This window comes from Sorex araneus, chromosome 7 (assembly GCF_027595985.1).
Source record: "Sorex araneus isolate mSorAra2 chromosome 7, mSorAra2.pri, whole genome shotgun sequence".
In the NCBI taxonomy this organism is placed as follows: Eukaryota; Metazoa; Chordata; class Mammalia; order Eulipotyphla; family Soricidae; genus Sorex; species Sorex araneus.
This window is the reverse complement of record NC_073308.1, coordinates 39,905,957-39,927,221: the sequence shown is the minus strand read 5'-3', so window position 1 is coordinate 39,927,221 and position 21,265 is coordinate 39,905,957. Positions and strand designations below refer to the sequence as shown.

The 21,265-nt window shown below is 55.5% G+C and overlaps 1 protein-coding gene across 1 annotated transcript in view; it reads left to right on the top strand.

Annotated features, from left to right (window-relative positions):
* Positions 1 to 9,503: 9,503 nt before the first annotated feature.
* CDK18 (cyclin dependent kinase 18) overlaps positions 9,504 to 21,265 on the top strand; it is a 238,384-nt gene continuing 226,622 nt past the window's right edge. The window contains exon 1 of the mRNA XM_055144379.1: positions 9,504 to 9,507. The gene's annotated coding sequence lies outside the window, so the exon portion shown is untranslated. The remainder of the gene's footprint in view (positions 9,508 to 21,265) is intronic.

Sequence of the window (21,265 nt, the reverse complement as noted above, 5' to 3'; positions counted from 1 at the left end):
GGGATCACTGTCCAGATCAAATTCCCCATGGACGGTGGTGAGGCCAGCTCTCTGCTCTGTGGCTGCAGCTCGGCCCCTGGCAGTTACAGGGTCCATCCCAAACCCTGGGGTCCCTACAGGAACCGGTGGGAAGTGGGAGCCCCCAGGAGGCCCTGCCATGTGGAGGAGACGCAGAGGGAGGGGGAGATGCCGTGTCCTGTAGCCTCTCCACCCCGTTTCCAAGCCTCGAGTGGGCCGGGGGCTCCACTGCTCTCCCCAAAGGGCTCCAGCCCCCGTAGTTCTGCGGGTCAAGAAACGACAGCTATGCCCTCCGTTCCAGGCGGGGGGCTGCCAGAGGCTCGGCAGGCCCCCAGCGGGGCAGCTCTAGCCATCTTCACCCCGTGACCCGCAGTTTCGCTGGTGAGCTGAGGACCATCAGCCACGGGACACAGCTCCCCAGGGGGCCAGAGCCCACATTCCTGGCCGCAGCACAGACATTTCCCACATTCCTCCCCAAGGTCAGTGCCTTCCCCACCGCCCGCCTGGGGGAGGGCAGGGTCCTCTGGGGATCCTGCGGCTGCAGAGTAAACAGTGGCAGGCGGGGCGCCCCCGAGGGCCGCCCAGAGTCCACTTCTGCAGAAGGGACAGGCGTGCACCGCCTGAGTTTGCCTCATCCAGCCCCGAGTTTGTCCCATGACCACACAGTGACCTCATGACAGCTTGTTGCTCTGTTTCTGGGCCTGGTGGCGCTGGGGGAGGGTTCCTCAGTGCCCCGCGCTGGGGGGTGTGGTTTGCTTCCGTAGCCCAGGGCCAGGCGGTGCTGGGGAGGGAGCCCGGGCCCCTCACGTGAGGCCTGTGCTCGGCAAAGGGAGCTCCCGTGGCCCTGCCTTGCTCCTGGGTGCCTGAGGATGCTATCCCGGCTGAGCCACCTGTGAAACGGGGCGGACGACTGTCCCTCAGGACCTGCCTTCAGCTCCTGCCGGGAACGGGACACTTACTCAAGGGGACCTGGCCCACAGGGCCCCTTTTGTAGGTTGCAGAGCCTGCCCTGAGCATCCAGACCCTCAGATGCCCAGCCAGGCTGGCATGGAGGGGGCAGGATGCTGTCTGTCCAGACTGGGGCTGGGCACACTCAGGCAGTGCCAGGGGCCCCTAGTGCCGCATGGAGCTGGCACCTCTGCCAGCCTGGGAAAGAGCCGTGACAGGTGAGGCCCCGGCAGCTGATAAGGTGCTCAGTATGCAGAGGTGGCCCGAGCCGCCACGGGGGCCTTTGTGGGGGGTTCCCGGACACACCAGGGTCTGGCTTCACTTCCTCACGTGGGCTGCAGCCTCCACTCTCAGGCTCGGGCTCCCGAGCTCGCCTGGGACCAGGCTCTGGCCCACCTGGGCGGCTCCTCAGCCTTGGCAAAGGGCAGGGGAGATGGCGTCTGCACCTCCCAGATCAGCCCGAACCCTGGAACAGACAAAGGGAGCCACCAAGGCCGTCCCTGTCCCCCTCGTTCCCATACGCTCCCACACACACAGCCCCCTGGCCTCATGACACAGCCGCCCCCACCCTCCAGCCACCCCACCTCTGGGCCTGGGTGGGCGTGGAGCAGAGACAGGGGCCCCGTGGGCAGAGCCGCCGTCACGCTGCCCAGCTCCCCCGGTAGTGGGCTTTCTCGAGGCCACCGGACACGTGGTCAGGCTGGCCCTGGGAGGGACGCCTGTTGGGCCACTGCTGGGCCGTCTGGGCCCCGGGGCTGACTCAACCGCTCAGGGTTGAGGAAGTGGCGGTGGTAGGCGGAAGGAAGGTCGGGGCCAGCCTGGAAGGACGTGGTCTTTGGGTGCAGGGAAGTCATGCTGGGGGTTGGGGGGTGGGCGCTGTGCTGTGCCCGGCCAGCTCTGTCCCCTCCCCGCTCCTGCTGCCCCCTCTCCCAGCCTCCCCCAGAGTTCTGCTGCTCCCGCCCTCCCGGCCTAGCAGGACGGAGGTCTGGGCCCGCCGTCCTGGGCAGCCCCTGACGGCCTTGCCTCCATCAGCCCCTGCCGCTAGTGTCTGGGTGCTGGGCACGCCCCCCCACCCCATCTCGGTGGCTCCTGCAATTTCAGCTCATGGCAGATGAGAGGCTTCGGGGAGCTCAGTTTCCTCGGGACTATCCTTCTAGGGCCCCAGCTTTGGGGGGCCCCACTCCTGGTTACCTAGAGCCAGCTGGGGGTGAGGAGAGGACTTCCCATTTCACTGAGCATTTCCTGATGTCCCACAGGCGGCTATGGGGGTCCTAGGCCTCCTTGCCCTGTCCCCAGGCTGAGCTGCGGGTGCACAGCTGCTGAGGAGGGGCTTGCTCATCATTCTCATGCCCGGGACCCCCAACTACCCAGCTTCCAGGATCTGGTTGGGGTTTTTTGGTTTTTGTGGGTTTTTTTAAAGATTTTTTTTTTCTTTTTGGGTCACACCCAACGATGCTCAGGGGTTACTCCTGGCTCATGCACTCAGGAATTACTCCTGGCGGTGCTTGGGGGACCATATGGGATGCTGGGAATCAAACCCAGGTTGACTGCATGTAAGGCAAACACCCTACCCGCTGTGCTACCACTCCATCCCTGGATCTGGTTTTAAGAACCTGCTCTGTTCCCAATGCTAGGGACATGGGAAAAGCAAGACAGGCTGGGTACGCTTTTTGAGCTGGTGTGGAGGTGTGTGCGCGCACACACACTCATGTGCACACATACAGGCACATAAACACACATGGACACACAGGCGTGCAGACAGACACATGCTCACACAGACACATAGGCACACATACTGACACAGACACAAAGACAGATACACAGCATATACAAATACACAGACACGGGAACACACAGGCACCCATAGGTTCAGGTACACGTGAACACACAGAAACAAACACAGACTCATACAGATATAGAGGGACACTGATGCACACACGGATGCACACAGCTACACACACACACACACACACACACACACACACGCAGGCACAGTCAGATAGAGAGACATAGAGACTGAGGCACACACACAGGCACACATGTGCACACACAGATCCCCGGACACGTGTGCACATGTTCACGCAGAGATGGATGCACACTTGTATGGAGCTCTGCTCCCCAGGCAGAGCCGTGCTGCAGGCTGTTCCAGATGCTTCCCTGAGCCCGGGAGGACGGATGACAGGTCCAGGGAGAGGCCGGGCCATTGCGGAAGGCAAGTGAGGTGGAAGGCTCTCAGGGCACTGGCCTGTCGGGGTCCCAGCCGCTGTGCCCACACCACAGAGGGCAGGACCCCAGGACAGGAGCTGCTGGGGCTTCTCAGAGAGAAGTTCCGGGAAGTGGCCTTGGGATGTGGCCTTCCCAAGGGCCGAGCAAAGGGAAGGGCCAGCGGGTGGCCTGGAATTCCTGGGACATAGGGGCCATGTGCAGATGTGCCCCGTGACACGGAGCAGCTGGCGGAGCTGGGCTGGCCTCCGTGACCCTGCCTCCGCACAGAGGGAGAATTCACTTTAGTTCTTGTTTTTCAGGTAGCATGTTGACAGCGCACCGACATTTACGACCCCGGCACGCATCACACCTCACCCCTACTCAAGGCGCTCTGCCCACAGCCTCGTTTCATCTCTGTCCACCTATCAGGCCCTCACTTTCCCCACCCCCATTTGATAATCTCAGATTTGTAATCCAAGACCAGGGCTTGTGATTATGCGATACCATCTAGTCCCTTATTTTTGTCTTTCTCTTCCACAGCGGAGTGAGATCACCTGATACTTGTCCTTTTCCCTCTGATTTATTTTGCTTCCCGTGATCCCCTCCAGCTCCTTCCACATTGTAGCAGCGATGTCTCATCTTCCCCCCTCTCAGATGTACACCGTTCCACTCTCTCTAGAACCGCAACATTTTGTTTTGGAGCCACGCCCAGTGGTGTTCAGGGATTATTCCTGGCTCTGTACTCAAGAATTCCTTCTTGCAGGCATGGGGGACCCTATGGGGTGCCTGAGGTCCAACCCAGGTCCGCCGTGTGCAAGGTAAAATGGCCTGCCCGCCCACTGTACTATCTCTCTGGCCCCACAAACAACTGCTTCTTATCCGCTTATCTGCCCTTGAACGCTGTGGGTGTCTCCGTGCCCTGCTATTGTTCTAAGCGTTGCAGTGAACCAAGGTGTGCATAGGTCTCTTTGCATCAATGTTTTTGTGTGTGATGCCAAGAAAAGCATGGGTCATGTGGAAGCTCTGGTCTCGTGCTCTTTGCAGAAGCCTCCATGCCGCTGTCCCAAAGCCTTCCCGCCCACAGCGACTGACCATTCCTTTTTTAGATGGAGAGTTTAGGGGGCTGGAGCAATAGCACAGCGGGTAGGGTGTTTGCCTTGCACGCGTTCCACACGGGTTCGATTCCCAGCATTCCATATGGTCCCCCGAGAACGGCCAAGAGTAATTCCTGAGTGCATGAACCAGGAGTAACCCCTGTGCATTGCCGGGTGTGACCCAAAAATTTTTTAAAATTAAAAAAAAAAAAAAAGACGGAGAGTTTAGCAGGTTGGGCGCTTGCCTAGATCCCCGGCATCTCATGTGATCCCCTGAGCACCGCCAGGAGTGATTCCTGAGTGCGGAGCCAGGAGTCACCCCTGAGCACTGCCGGGTGTGCCCCCCCCCAAAAAAAACCCAAACAACAATTAATTATTTATTCATTTTTTCAAATGAAGAGTTTCGGTTGGAGAGGCTGGTTTGGCTAAGAGGGTCGGGGAAGCCCCCCAGGCCCCAGGGAGGGGCACTGGCCTGACTCGGGCCGTGAGCAGGCAGGAAGGTGAGCAGAGTCGAAGCAAGGAGGGGGCTGACCTGCTCTCACCTTGGAGGGGCCCTCCTGGGTGGGACAGCCCAGGTGTCTGCAGTGACACAGAAGATTCCCTAGGGACAGGGTGAATGGTGACAGGCTCAATGGTGCTTCCACCAGGCCAGTCATTGACTGTTTGGGCTGTTTGGAAGGTCCCAGGAGGCTCCCACCCAAAGCTGCAGCACCATCACCACTCCCTTTTAAAAAAAATTTTTATAGAGTTATTCACATTAATTTATTACATTCAATATTCCAACACTAATCCCACCACCATCTTACCTTCCAAACCACCACCCAAGCCTGCCCCAAAGGCAGATCCTAAATAATTTATTTTGTATTGCTTGTTTTGAATAATCCCACTAAAAATGTTCTCCACAAAAGTTTCCTTAGAGGGCTGGAGTGATAGCACAGTGAGGAGGGTGTTTGCCCTGCACGCGGCTGACCCAGGTTTGATTCCCAACATCCCAAGTGGTCTCCCTGAGCACTGCCAGGAGTAGTTCCTGAGTTAGTGAGCCAGGAGTAATCCCTGTGCATCACTGGGTGTGACCTAAAAAGAAAAAAAAACACGTTTCCTTAGAGGAAAGTGTGTGAAGATTGTTGTATCTCACCCTGGAGACATTAAGCTCTTGTAGGAGTTTACTAACATTTTGTTACAGGTTGGGCCTTGTGTGCTAATATATATATATATATATACATATATATATACATATATATTATATATATTAGCTTATATATATCTCAAATATATATATATATATATATATATATATTTGAGACTGGCTGCTTTTTACTTTACCCTCCAACAAATGTGGTGAGCTCCTGGTACATCAGTGGTATAGAGTACCAGATGTCGCTCTAGGAATTCTAAAATTTAAAATAGGGTGATAGAACTGGAATAAAATTTTTTTTTTTTTTTTTGCTTTTTGGGTTACACCCAGCGATGCTCAGGGGTTACTCCTGGCTTTGCACTCAGGAATTACTCCTGGCGGTGCTTGGAGGACCATATGGGATGCCGGGGATCGAACCCGGGTAGGCCATGTGCAAGGCAAACGCCCTACCCGCTGTGCTATCGCTCCGGCCCTGGAGTAAAATTTTTAACTGGATGGTGACTTTGGGGTCTGGAGCCATCTCTGCCGCTTGTGGCTCTCTTCCGAGATTTATTTGTGAGTCTCTGGGTTATAGCCGTTAATGAGTTTATATGGCACCAGAGGGAGTTCGCGGGCGTGACTGCCAGGCTCCGGGAAGCACAGGGAGATGGAGGGAGGTCGCCCATTCCCAACTCCGTGTGAGCCTGGAGATTTCCGGCACAAAACCCAGGTATGTACCTGAGCTTTTCAGCAGATTCATTCTCATGCATGAGGCTCGTTCCGAGTATGTGGAGATGGGCCGTGAGCATGATCAGGAGGTGCCCCACGGCTTCCAGGGGCAGAGCCGTGCCAGCTGCGAGCCACTTTACAGACATCAGCTGAGCCAGGAACACGAGGGGTTCGGGGCCATGCAATGCAGGGCTGCCCAGGCAGCCGTGACCAGAGTCTGGGCCCAGGGAAGCCAGTGCAAGGACACACAGCGGCGTGTTAGCCCATGCCTGAGCAGTGCTGAGAGCGAGTGAGCACAGGAGCTCAGGGAGGAAAAGTGCTTTCAAAGGACGTGACTGCTCTCAAGTGCACCAACTTTCTGTTTGTTCGTTTGTTTTTCCTCCACAGCTGAGCGCATCTTGCCCCGACCTCTTGCACCTGAGGGCCACACCCCCCAGACTGCCTCCGTGCGGGTGCTGAGATAGAACCCAGCTCTCCTGCATGCACGGCGTGGCCACCGGCACGGGCCCGGCAGCATCAATAACTCTTATTTTGCATTTGTTTGTTTATTAACTCTTTTTTGGGGGGGTCACACCCGGCGATGCTCAGGGGTGACTCCTGGCTCTGCACTCAGGAATTAGTCCTGGTGGTGCATGTGGGGGAGGACCCTATGGGATGCCAGGATTCAAATCCGGGTTGGCCGCATGCAAGGCAAACATCTTACCGCTGTACTATCACTCTGGCTCTGCATCGATAACTTCTAGAACTTTATTCCAGGAACTAGAGAGATAGTACAGGAGCTCAGACGCATACGCTGCAGTTCCTGACACTGGTGAGGCCAAGAACCCCCTGACTCATCGCCACCCCAGAGGGCAGGCATTGGCCAGAGGTGGTTGAACCTGGGCAACCTGGCATAACCAGGAGACGTGTTCAGGATGTCCTGGAGATGGTCCTAGCTCCGCCTCGTGACCTTAGTCATCGGGGATCGTCTGCCAAACGTGCTTATGTCTTCAAGTGGCCCAGACGCTGCTTTGCAGAATAATGTGTTTAAATTCCTGCTTCTGCATTGTCCCGCCAGCTGCCTGCAAAGGCCCCAAACCCCCATCAAGATGCCCTGTAAAATGGAGTTCCCGCCTTTGTTCTGACCCAGTTCTGGAGCGGGAGTCCAACGGGGCCCACTGGCATCTCATAACTGTGCCTCCTGCTTCTCAGGGCGTGCTGTTTGGTTCATCACTGGCTTTGGGTGCGGATGTCTGCAACACACGGTCCCCAAGCACTGCCCGGTTCACTCTTGAACAACAGAGCCGTGAGTGGCAGTTCCTGGGCGCAGCTGGCAAAAGAGAGAGAGAGAGAAAAAAGAAAAGCTCAAAATTGGGGGTTTGAAAGATAGGACCCAGAGAAAGCATTCACATCGAGAGACCAACCCCAGTTCAAGGTCCTGCACCACTTGCTCTCCTGAGGCCTCTGGGTATTACCCCACACCCCCAATTCCCTGCTGGGGGAACGGTTCAGTGGCCTGGCGTGCATACTCTACATGCCGGAGCCCTGGATTCGATCCCTAAAACTAGAACTCCCAGGACACCCCCCCCCACACACACACACCCCACCAAGCCAGTACTGAGTGGGTCCTCTGGGCCTGGGGCTCAGTGTAAGAGCCCACGAATGAAGTGCTGCTCACCCCACAGTGCTCAGGGGCCTCAGGCCCTGAGGGGACCATGAGCGGGCTGCACTAACCTCTGTGCTATCTTCCTGGCCCCTTAGTCTTTCTTTAACAGAAAACCAAGGGAGGCACAGGCTCAAACTGATGAGGCACTGTCATACTACCATCCGCCACTAAGATTTTCCCCCAATCAGCTACTGGAACCCCATCCCAGGGACACGGGTCACCTCACTGCCCTGCCTCATCCACTCTACAAGCTCTTGCTGCCCCGAGTCCTCTGGGGGGTCCTGGGGGATCCCCACAGCTGCCTCTGCACACTCTCTGGAGCAGCCCTCCCTCCCCAACCCCCACGGTCAGAGCCCGGGAAAGGGCACCGTGTCCTCTGACCGCCTTGGCTAGTGGCAGATTGGTGAGAGGTCTAGGCCGTACCTGCAGGTCCAGGCTGCTCCACGGCCTGGGGACCCCAGGTCTGGTATCAGCCTCAGTTTCTCCCTGAAGAAGGGGTGGGAGGGTCCACCAGCAAGGCAGTGAGCAAAAGAATAACCAAGTCCGTGCCTGTGGCCATTTTACAGGTGAGAATACTAAGTCCCCGCCCCATCTAGGCTCCTCCACTGGCAGGAAAGGGGTCCTGGCCTGACCAGGCTCCTCACCCACCCTGGAGCTCCAAAAGAAAAGCAGCGGCGGCCAGTCCAGGAGAGAAGATGTGAGGTCTCAGTGTCCCCACAGGTGTGACACCCAGGCTGTGTGTGCCTTGCAGCCCCAGTAGCCAACAAGCCTCCAGACCTGGCCTCCAGGGGGCGCCTGTGAGCACTGACCGCAAGTTACCCCGCCGAGCCCCAGGCTTCACGGACTCCGAGGGCGAGGGCGGGCGGGGTGTTGGCCAGGCCTGCCCGGTGAGTGCAGGTTTGGGAGGAGGTTTAGGAAGGGCACCGCGGGGTGGGGTGTGGGGTGCGGGCACCAGGGAGGGGAGCCCCGCCAGCCTCCCCAGGCATGCTGGCCAGGGCCCAGGCCACGCTGCAGGACCCTGCTGGCAAGCAGGCCGAGGCCGAGACAGCCCTGCGCTGAAGCAGACACTGCCGGGGAGCACCCCAACGCCCATCTGGCCTTGCAGGGAGAGAGAAACTGGGAACCAAGCCCTGACTGTCCCCAGAGCTGCCAGGCAGAGGCTGGAGAACCTGTCCCCACAGGCCCAGCCCGCCAGGGGCCTGTCTCCTCAGCCGCCTGCCCTGAGGGAGCAGGAGCTGGTCACAGTGACTAACCACTGAGCCATCTTCCTGGCCCCACCCCTCGGAGGAGCCTGTGGTACACAGGGGGCTGAGACCAGCCCCCGATCGCCAGCATCCTCACTCCTCATGGGTCTGCAGCACGGTGGTGGCCAGGTGGGGGCTGGGGTCGGGGTGCAATACCCCAGGAGGCCCAGGGATGCCTCCCAGAAGGAGCCCGGGGGGCCTGGGGCAGGGCCCGGAGCAAGTCCCACCCTGGGGCCTGGACCGCTAGAGTCTCTGTCCCAGCTCCCGTGTTTATCTTTCATTCCCTCCGCCCTTTCCCTTCGGCAAGCAGTGGCACAGCAGGTGGCACGCGTGTGCTCGCACACACGGCTGCAGACAGGGCGCGCCCCGCCCCTGGCTGACGCACAGCAGTGGTTGTGGCACTCACACGTCTCTTGGGGCCATTCTGAAAGATCCAACATCTGTCCAGATGCGAGAGAACTCCTGCTGGGAAGTCTTTTCCTGGGGGCGGGGGGGGGGGGGGGAGGTCGGGCTGCACCTGGCAGTGCTCAGGGGCTGTTTCCGGCTGTGCGCATCAGTGAGCCCCAATATGCTCAGGGGACCATGCATGGAGGATCCGAAACATCCTCACTGCTGCCGCAGCCACACCCCACCCGGGCCTGACCTCCCATCCCTCGACCAGCCTGGAGGAAAGCTTTTCTTTCTGCTGCGTTGCCAGCAACTTCGCTGTGGAATCTTCAGAACAGAATACCCATTTCCTCTGTCCCTCGCAATAGGGGCCCAAGCCATGTGGGTTCTGTAAATTGCAGACTCCAGGGTCCGAGAAGGGTCTTTTGTCTCCATTGTTCCATGATTTTCAACTGTTTCCTAATCCCAGTAGGCCCGCCCTCTGCCCCAGTGGGAGCCAATCACAAAGCCCCTTAAAGGGCAGCCAGGACTGGTCAGCCTGTGCCACGGCAGGGCAGGGGCAGGAAAGGAGGCTGACACCTTTCTGTCCTTCCCCAAACTGGAGTGCTTCTCTCAAAACTCAGACCGGGGGCGGCCGCCCGACCCCGCTTAGGGAATCTTATCACCTTGAGCTCATGGATTCCCCCACTGCTTTCCTGCCTGCACTCTGCAGGAAACGTTTTTTCCCCGCCTTTTAATTGATTCTCCGTGAGATACAGTTACACAGCTTTCATGTTTGAGTTTCGATCATACAATCATCAAACACCCATTCCTTCACCAGTGCACATTATCCACCACCCAAATCCCCCAAATCACCAATCCCACCTCAAGTGTCAACTTTCTTCTACCAGTATCCCCAGGTTTTCCCGGAACTCCCCCCACCCCCGCCCCATTCAACCCCTTCCCCTGCCTGTGTGGCAGACAATTTGCACAATACTCTCTCTCTACTTTGGTTACATTTAATATTTTGACACCATTCCCACCACCACTCAAACCTGCGGAAAAGGCAATGCTAGACAACTTATTTTGTATTGCTTGTTATGGATAAAATATAATGTAGCGCGGCCACAACAGTGGCCACGCACTCTAGGAATTCTAAAACTTTAACAATTAGGGTCTGGAGAGATCTCTGCAGGGAGCTGCTAGGTTCCGAGATTCGTGTGCGTGTCTCTGGATCATGCAGGACAAGGGAGGAGCCGACCCTTCTCCTCCCCTCCCCCCTCCCGCCCACCCGATGGGACTCCGAGATGACGCCCACAAACAGCCACCGGCTACTTAAGCTCCCACACGGCCATGATCCTGGAAACATGTTTTATTCAATTCAGAATCCCCGGGGCCTGATACAAGCCCAAGTACACAAATGTTGCTCAGTACGCAAGAAAGAAAAAAGCGCACTGGGAGCCAGAGGGATGGCTCGAAGGACGGGCACAGATGCTTTGCATGTCGGGACCTGGGTTTGAACTCCAACAATACGTGGTTCTCCAAACACTGCTGGGTGTGACCAACAAATAAAACTGCACCAGAACCTCCCGCCCAGCTCTATTTCGGGGTGGGTGGGGGCCCTGCCTTTCTGAACAGGAAGAGCTGCTCTGAGCTTCCCAGGCCCCACGGAAGTGGGTGTGTGGAGGGGACACCATTGCTCTCCACAGGAGGTTAGGGCCTGTCTCTAGGGCTGCTCTGGGGCCTGTTCTTTGTTCCTTTTGTTGGCCACCACCTCCCAGCCTCTAACAACTGGAGCCCCAAGACCACGAATAGTTTTGGGTTGGGGTGTTTTGTTCGGTTTGGTGTTTGGGTCACACCCGGCGATGCACAGGGGTTACTCCTGGTTCATGCACTCAGGAATTACTTCTGGCAGTGAGACCATATGGGATGCTGGGGATCGAACCCGGGTCAGCCACGTGCAAGGCCAACGCCCTACCCGCTGTGCTATCGCTGCAGCCCCTGATAGTTGATTCTTAGGCATATAATGCTCTAGCACCAATCCCACCTCCAGTGTCAACTTCCTTCCACCAGTGTCCCCAGGTTCCCTCCTGCAGCCCCAGCCTGCCACCTTGTAGGCGCATTTTACAGTTCGATGGCTGTACTTTGGGTCTCGTGTTTTCAGTGTTGTTGAGTCTGGGCTTTGGGTATATAGCTATATCACTCCCCTACATTCCCAATATACTTCCGGCTCCTGACCCCTGACCCCCCATTCCTTCTCGTTCTCATCTTTCCCCTTCATCGTTTGATTTCTTCCCTTCTCTATCCTTCTTTTTGTACTCTGGAGTCAAGGGTGATCTAGGCAGCCCCCTTTACTACATTGTATTCCCTCCTCCTCTTATTCTATATGCCACAGATAAGTGACACCATGCTGTGTTTAGCCTTCTTCTAGTTTACCTCATTTAATGTATCTTCCAGTTTCATCCAGATTGCACCACATTGCACGGTTTTATCATTTCTTGCAGCTGTATATATATATCACATCTTTGTAACCCATTCATCTGTCAGTGAACACCTAGGTTGATTCCATATTTTAGTTGTACCGACTACAACAATGAATAATGATATGCATATGTCCTTTTGAATGAATTTTTTTGTTTATCGGGCAGGGTAGAGGCCCCAAAGTGGAATTGCTGGGCCATCTGGCAACTCATTTCCAAGTTTACTGAGAACTTTAATAGTGTTTTTCCGCAGGGATTGAACTGTGGTTCAACATTCCTGCCAGCAGTGGATGAAAGTTCCTTTCTTCCCACATCCCCTCCATTACAGATTGTTCTGATTATTTTTGATATGTGCCATTCTCACTCGTGTGAGACGTTAGCTCCTGTCGTGTTGATGTGAATTTCCCTAATAATAAATGATGCTGGGCATTTTTTCATGTGCCTCCTAGCCATCTGTCTGTCTTTCTCTGAGAAGTGTCTGTTCATTTGCCCTCCACATTTTTATATGTTTTTTGAAGTTTTTTTTTTTTTATCCTTGTGAGTGCTTTATAGCTCCTGGATCTCAACCCTTTATCTAATGTGTTGAATGAGAGTATTTTCTCCATCCAGCTAATTGTCTTTTAGACCATGATTTTTGGCCATGCTTAAATATTTTTATGTGATGCAGTCCCATTTGTTGATTTTTGACTCTCACTTTTGCCAGTGGCATCATGTCATTGAAAGTCTAAATCTTGGAGCATTCTGCCTATATTTTCCTCAGGGTCTTTGATCCACTTTGAATTGGCTTTCTTGTGAGGTGTGAGCTATGGGTCCAGCTTTAATTTTTTTACAGTCATTCTCCAGTTCTTTCAGCACCATTTGTTGAAGAGACAATCTTTGTTCTATTTCATATTCTCAGCTTCTTTGGTGAAAATTAGCTGTTCATAATTTGTCCTTGGGTATTCAATTCTGACCCATTGATCAGAGAGTGTGTACCATGCCCATTTGATTACTGTAGCTTTATAGTACAGTTCCAAATTAGGAAATGAGATACCTGATACCTTTCAATTTCTTATTTTTCAGTATGGTTTCAAAACCTTGAGGCAGAGACATCAAAGGGTTTTAAAACCATACTGAAAAATAAGAAATTGGAAGGTACCTCATTTCCTAATTTGGAACTGTATAAAGCTGGGCTGGAGCAATAGCACAGCGGGTAGTGCACGCAGCCCACCCGGGTTCGATTCCTCCCTCCCTCTCGGAGAGCCCGGCAAGCCACCGAGAGTATCCTGCCCACACGGCAGAGCCTGGCAAGATCCCTGTGGCATATTCTATACGCCAAAAACGGTAACGACAAGCCTCACAGTGGAGACGCTACTGGTGCCCACTCGAGCTAATCGATGAACAACGGGGAGAAGACAGTGCTACAGTGCTACTATAAAGCTACAGAGCCCGGCAAGCTACCGAGAGTATCCCACCCGCATAACAGAGCCTGGTAGGCTCCCCGTGGCATATCTGATATGCCGAAAACAGAAACAAGTCTCACAATGGAGATGTTACTGGTGCCTGCTTGAGGAAATAGATGAACAATGGGACAATAGCGCTACACAGTGCTACAGTATGGTTTAGCTACTTGGGGCCTTCTCTGGTTCTGTATGAACCATATTACTGACACTTTTAGGTCATTGCAGAATGTTGTCTGAATTTGGCTGGGGATTGCATTGAAGCTATATAATAGCTTAAGTAGGATAGTCACTTTTTAACAATATTGATTCTTCCAATCTATGAGCATGGAGCATTTTTTCATTTTCTAAGATTTTCTGTGTCTTTCTTAAGAGATTTAAAGTTATCATGGCACAGGTCTCCCATGCATTTTGTTAAGTTAGATACTTGATTTTTGGGGGGATCCTAATTTAAATGGGATTAACTCCTTGTTTGCTTTCTCCTCTGATTAATTCTTTGCCTGTAAGAATGAGACTGGAGCCAGAGTGATAGTACAGCCAGGTAGGGCGTTTGCCTTGCACTCAGCTGACCCATGTTCCATCCCTGGCATCCCATATGGTCCGTCAAGCACTGCCAGGAGTTAATTCCTGACTGCAGAGCCAGGAGTAACCCCTGAGCATTGCCGGGTGTGACCTCAAAAAAACAAACAAAAAGAGAATGAGACTGCGGATCCACTATAGCGGGTAGGGTGTTTGCCTTTCGCTTGGCTGACCAAGGTTCAATCCTCAGCATCCCATGTGGTCCTCTGAGCACCCGCCAGGAGCTATTCCTGAGTGCAGAGCCAGGAGTAACCCCTGAGCATTGCCGCTATGCCCCCCAAAACAAAAGAAAACAAAAAATGCGTAAGACTCATTGTGTGTGTTGACTTTGTAGCTGGGAACATTGCTGAATAGGTTTATTGTTTCTTGGAGCTTCTTGGGTCTCTTTAGAGACCACATCTCTTTCCAACAGAGCCCCAGGAGAGAAGGGGGCCTCACACGGGGGACTCGGTCTTCCCACCCCCACGCTGTCAGCTCTCCTGCTCAGGCCCTGCATATTTTCATGTGACCCCCCCTCCCCTGTGTTGCTCGCCCAGCCCCTCTCCCTCTGAGAGCCTGGAAGGGAGGGTCAGTGGTGTCGGGCCTGATTTTGGATTGTAACTCCCAGCCCTGAGCAACAACTGTCCCTCCCTTTGCTAGGTCACAGCCTGACCTCTGACCGAGCTCTCACTGGTGCCTCCATCTTTCCTGCTCTCAGCATCGCCAGCTCAGTGGGCAACCACCACACACACTGACACTCACCGAGGCGGAACGTCAGCTAAGCAAGCGGCAGTTTGGCTCAGCCTGTCCCAGGCACTAGGAGACTAGAACATGATTTGTTGCTCAGCTGACACCGGAACATAACTGACATTTTCTCAGTCCCCTTTGCCAACGTGAACTCCTCTGTCTCCTTCAGCATGAGGTCTGTTGCAAAATTACACACTCTGAAAAATTCCACTAGGCACAGGAGAGAATAAGTGTGAAAAGGCAAACAATGTTTTCATGTTAGTAGTAAAAACAGTTTTTGACCTTTTGGATCCTCTGATAGAAACTGGGAATCTCCCAAGGGTCGCTGGAACCCTCTTTGAGAACCAGTGCTCTAGAGTAAAAGTTCTTGAGCTCTCTTTTTTTGGGGAGAACCTCCTAAAGTTCAGGGTAGCCAGGGGCCACTCTTTTGTTGGGTGTAGAACCACACCTGGCAATGCTAGTATGGGATGCTGGGGATCAAACCCAGTTTGATTGTGTGAAAGGCAAGTGCCCAGGGGCTACTCATAGTGATACTCAGACAACCGACTGGCCACCTCAATGCTCGGGTCCGTCAGTGCTGGGTCACCTTGGTGGAGCTCAGGGGACCATGAAGTCTTGGGTTCAAATTGTGTCCTTGCACGTGTAAGGCATATGCCTCTGCCCTCTGAACCATTTCCCCAGCCCCTTGTCCTTTCTGGGAGGGGAGGTTGGTTGCTATGGTTCCAAGCTGGGTTCCTATGTAGCATGCAAAGCGAGAGGCAGAGGCTGAGTCTTGCCCAGTACCTGGAAGGGATGAAAAACTGGGTGTGGCGGGCCGAAGAGATAGTACAGTGGTTAGGGTGCTTGCCTTGCCCATGACCAACTCGAGTTCAATTCCCAGCACCCCATATGCTCTCCAAGCACTGCCAGGATTGATCCCTGAGCACAGTCAGGTGTATGCCCTGAGCACCTGTGGCTCCAAAACAAAACAAATAAAACAAACAGGGTGTAGAAAAACATGGGACCTGGGCACGCCTACGGGGTGTGAAGTGGGCCAAGTTTTCTCAGTGGAGAAAAATCTCAACAACTCCACATTGTGCCAGGACTTTAACAGACGTGGAACCCCTTCATCAGGAAAGATGAGATTAAATGAAGGGCCGGAGAGGTAGTACAATGGGTAGGGCACTTTTTTTGCCTTGCATGTGACTGATTCAGTCGGGTTCTGTCCCTAGCGCCACATATGGTTCCTGAGAACAGAACCAGGAGTAAGACCTGGGCCAAAAACAGGTGGTGGGGTGAGAGAGAGACACAGAGAGAGAGAGAGAGAGAGAGAGAGAGAGAGAGAGAGAGAGAGAGAGAGAGAGAGAGGGGAGTCTGGTGTTCACCCAGCTCTTTCTCTGGTCCTCTAGGCTGGCACCAGAGGGCACCAGCTGGCACCAGAGGGACTTACCAGCTCAGCCCCAGGTCTGCTCCCTGCAACTCAGCCTCACTTCCTGCCGAGGGTGGGTGGGGGCAGGGCTAATGCTGGCTGGGAGGCTGCCCCTGCCCCCACTGGGTCCCTACCTCATAGCTGAGTGGCCTCCAGCACCAAACCATGCCTCTGGCCCTGGGTCCTAACGCCTCGTCAGGGGGCTCCTCCCTTCAGGGCTGGAGTCCCCAGTCTGCTGCTAACCCGTTAATGCCGAGCGGGGACCGAAAACAACCAGTCAGTGTGTGTTGCCCACCCAAGGGTCCCTTACCATCAGCTGCCGTGGAGCTGGAACCGTCTCCAGTTTCTGTTCCGGCCACACCCTGAGCCTGCCCCGCACCCCACAGGTCAGGGGCAGCCTGAGGTGCTGGCTTATAGCTTCTGCTTTGTTGTCTATACATTCCTGGTGGGAGGGGACAGGGAGGGGACCGTGCTTTATTGCTGCTGTATTTTCCATGGCTCCCAGAACAATGCTGAGGTCTCAGTTGGTGGGTTTATGAGGGGGTGGGTTATCACTGGTTTAACTATCGGGTCTCCTTTGTGAGGGGCCGGCTCCAGGGAAGCAGCAGGCCGAGGCCCTTTATTAAACATTTATTGAACACCGCTCAGGGCCCAGGCGTGCTCTGTGCAGGTATCACTCACAGAGCACCTTCACGTGAGTCTCCTGGCATCCCGACGGGCGTGCGTGGACTGTGAAAGTGACTTTGGAAGCGAGTGTGGGGTGTGCAGGGCCTGGGGGCAGGAGGAATGTGTGCGCCCAGGAGTCAGCCCGAGGTCCCGGCTGAGTCGTGGACAGTTCCCACGACTGCATGGGCCGGGGGTCCTGAGCATCACCCGCTGTGGACCCTGGCAGAGGGCCCAGCCAGGAAGCCCACTCAGCCTGCTCTCCTGGCCCTGTTTCCAAGGACCACTCCTCCCTGCAGCCCCCACCCCTGACCCTGAACATTCCCTCGGTGACCTTGCCGACAGGACCGGGTGGCGGCAGTTAGGGGCGCTGTAGATCAATGAGTGGACATTCTCACGGCCCATCTCGGAATCTCTGAGTCTGCCCCAGTGAGCAACAGTCTGGTGCAGCCAAGTGAGGTCCAGCTCCTGAGATCTCGCTGGACCCTGGCACTGGGCAGGGCTCTCCCGAGGTGCCACCCGGCCTCTCCCAGCCAGTTTCGATTCCCAGAGAACTGTGCGCTGGGCCAGAGAGCGAGTGCTGGCGGAAAGCTGCCAGCAGCGCCCACTGTGAGGACAAAGGCGCTTCTGGGCAGGGACCCCCGGAAGGACAATAGGAATCACAGCCAGGGACCAGGGGCCTGAGGCACTGCCAACAAGTTCTGCAGGGGGGAGGCGGGGGAGGGGGGAAGGGGGGGTGTCACCAGCCAGCTGGGAGCTTTGAAGCGTCTCTTCAGCCTTTCCCTGAGTCCAATGCAGCGCCTGTGACCACCCAGGGCCAAGGCTGAGTGTCCAGCGTGTGTGGGTGGAGGACCGGCACCCTGAGGGCTACAGAGCCGTGAAGGGGACAGGGGTGCAGCTCCCGAGCCAGCCACCCGGAAACGGAGGTTTGACTTCTCTGGCTGGGAAAATCCTGGCAGGCAGTCTGTCTGTCGGGGAAGCTGAGTCAGCCTCCACTATATCTCCGAAGAATGTCTGTTGTTTCTAGAATTCCGTCGGTCACAGCCAGCCTTCGGCCAGGCCTTCCTTTCCTCTGGGAATTCCTTTGGGGGAGGAGGACATCCATCGAGGGACAGATTCGACCTTTCCTGGAAACTGAAACCTGAAATCAGAGTTTTTTGCCCATTTATGGACTTGAAGCCCCTCCCCCACGCGGGATGACTCATGCCTCAGCGTGACCTCGGCGCCCTGGGGGGTGGGAGGGGGCTGGGAGGCGGTGGGTTGGGGGCTGGGCAGGGGACAGGCTGGGCAGCTTAGGGCTTCTCTTTGCAAAGCCAAGGGTGAGGGGAGGATTGCAGGGCCTGAGGCGGCCAAGTGGGAGAAAGACTTGCCTCACAGGCAGAAAGAAGCGAGTCTGGGGGCTTCCAAGAGAGTGACGTCAGGGGGTCTTCACCTGGGTGCTGCTGCTGCATTTCAGTGGGCACGGGAAGGCGCCGGGTGTGTTCAGGTGCAGATTTTGGGGCTCGGCTTGAGCTCCCCAGTGATTTAGGCAGGAAGTTGTAGAGGAAGGCCCGGAGTGGAGGGGCTGGTTATCTCCGGGGGTCCTGATCGTACAAGCTAACGGCCCGTGTCAGAGGCATGGTCCTGGGGACCTTCTCATGTCCTGAGGCCTTTGAAGATGGGTCTGGACAGAGTCCTGAATGACTGGGTCTCATCATTGACGGGGAAACTGAGTCCCTGTGAGTCTTCTGTGTGAAGAGCCCCTACCCCCCAGCCTTCTCCATCCCTGAGGTCTGGAGACAGAACTGCACTCCCTTCCAGCTCAGCACCCCCCAGCCCCCCACGTTCCAGCCTTCACAGCCTTTTCTACCGAAAAGCCCACATCTTTGCAACCCAGCACCCCAGCAATCCCCGTCTGATTTTCCACCCGTAGCAGAAGCCGCTTCTAGCAGCATCTTGAAGTCGCTTGTTTCTCCCACATTCCAGACTCTGAGACTTCTCACTTCCACCTCCAGCTCGCAACATAACCCTCCCCCACACACACCACCCTTCCCCACACTCCATTTCCTGTGCAGGCCCCAAAGCCTGGGATCGCCCCTCCCCTCGAATGAAAACAAATCACCAGACTCCTTCTCTGCCCTGCTCAGCCCCCACCTCCTCCACTCTGAGTGAAGCCAGGCCCAGGGCCCTCTGCGACTCGCCTTCCCTCCAGGACCCATCCCTGTGCCTCCACTCGATGCCGGCCTTCCTGCTCCTCACCCAGAACGTTCCCTCCCTGCTCCCGCCTCAAGGTCTTTGCTTCCTGCCCACCCAGAATGTACCCTCCCTGCTCCGGCCCCAAGGCCTTTGCTCCTTCACCCACTTGGAACAAGGTTTCCCCCCTCCCCCCCACCCCTGCCGCCCCCATCCGTTCCCCAATCATTCTTCAGATCTTTGCACAAATGCATGTCACCTGAGGGCTCCTATGTAAATGGTCCTCCCCATCCCTGTCCCCTAAACACTGGGGGGATGATGACACCTTGTTGACTCATGCTGCTTGTCTCACTTCCCCTCCAGAGACAGAGGCCCTAGGTTGGCAGGGCTATGCCAGCTTAGCTGCCGGATGTGGCTAAGCCTCAGATGATGTGCGCTGTGGGCACCAGGTGAATAAACATGGGACAGTGAACCCAGCGTAGGGTGACGCCGGCCTTAGCAAGGGAAATCGGGGGCTCAGCAGCCCCCTTCCACAGTCCTGTCCTGCTCCCTGGGCCTTGGGCCTTCCAGAAGAACGCCCTTTGTCATGCGTTGTGTGGTGCCTCCCTGCCTCCCAATATTCTCTTCTGGGCTTGGGCGTTCCAGCAATAGTAACATGGATGACCCAGGTTTGATCCCCAGCACCAGGTATGGTGTCCCCGAGCCTGCCAGGAATGATCCCAGAGCTCAGAGTCAGGAGTCAGTCCTGCGGATAGCCCAGGTGTGGCCCCCCAAACAAACACAAACAAAAACATCTTGGACCTGGGCTGGAAAGAGCTTGATGGGCTGAGGGCCGGCTTTGCGTGCAGAGAGCCCACCACATGAGCCCGGAGCACTGTGAGGTGTGGCCCGCAGACAAAAACAACAACAACAAAACTATGCCTGGGCCCTTCAGTGAACCCTTTGTTCTGGGTCCATCCCCGGCTTCAGTCCTCAGCGGGTGTGTGTTGGGGAAGGTGAGTGAGGGTGAGTCAACGGGCTGGAGCTCCGGGTTCCATCCCTGGCACTGCACGGTCGCCCCCTCCCTCAAGCACCACCAGGTGTGCCCCTCCCCACCCCCCTGCAAAGGGGCCTAGTGGGAGAGTCACCTAGTGGCCTCTCACCCAGGGGGCATCTCCTAGTGCTGCTGTCAGTCACACTGAGAACAGTCCCTGGCACGTCTCAGGGGCATTCCCCTTACTTCGGTCCTACTGCAGGAGGGAGCCAGGCCCAGAGGGGGGTGAAGGTGGGACCCGAGAGGCCCGCAGGGCTCCCTCCCTGGTTCTGAGCAAGGATTCCGGTCACAATGGTTTCAGAAGTTTCTTTCCTGCCCCCTAAGGTGCCCGCCTGCGCTCGGAGGTTATTCACATTCCAGAGGCACTGAGGTGGCACGAAATATTCCAACAGTTCCATCTGTCCCCACCCCCAGCTCACCCCCTGGGGTTCAGCGTCCTCCCTCTGAGCTTTTCTGGACTCTGTTTTGTTTTTGTTTTTGTTTGAGGGTCACATTTGGCAGCGCTTAGGTCTTGCTCCTGGGTCTCCACTCAGGGATCACTCCTGACAGGGCTCGAGGGATCCGATGGGGTGCCAGAATGGAACCCGGGTCACCCGGATGTGAGTGCCTCACCCACGGTACTCTCAGCCCTCTGCACTGTTTGGTGTCTAACAATATGGTGGGGTGAGGCCAGGGCCCAAAAGCCTGTCAAGCTTTCTTGGTCTTTTTCTTTTTTTTGGGGGGGCGTGCACATTCGATGATGCTTGGGGTTTACTCCTCCTGGCTCTGTCTGTGCTCCCGGTCACTCCAAGTGGTGCTCAGGAGATGCTATATGGTGCCGGGGATCAAACCCATGTTGGCCATGTGCACGGCAAGTTCCCTACTTGCTGTGCTATTGTTCCGACCCCTGAACAGACGGCTTTGCACCAAGTTTTTCACCGGCTCATCTGCAGGCGCCAGTATCGTGCAGCCATGACCACTATCTTCCAGAACTTCACACACAAGAGAGTTCAGGAATGACTCTGCTGCCTGCTGGAATCTATGCTTTGCCCTCTCCGTTTTGGTGGGGGACTCTTCCTGGCACATAAAGTGACACAGCAGGACCATGCGGTACCAGGCATCCATACGCCAAGTATGTGCTCCAATCCTTAGAGCTATTGCTCTGTCCCCATAAGCCTCTTGAAGGTGATTTTTTTTCCCTAAAACTCTCACTGTTAGCCCAGTGTCTAGCCCAGGCCCCAGAACTTAGGACCTCAGAGAGGGAGATAAATTATCTAGCTTTTTTTTTTTTCTTTTCGGGTCACACTCAGGACCCTCAACAACCTAGCTTTCACTCAGGAGGCTTCCAAGGATCTGGGTTTTTTTTGTTGTTTTTTGTGTTTAAAGTATTTTTTTTTTTCCTTTTTGGGTCACACCCAACGAT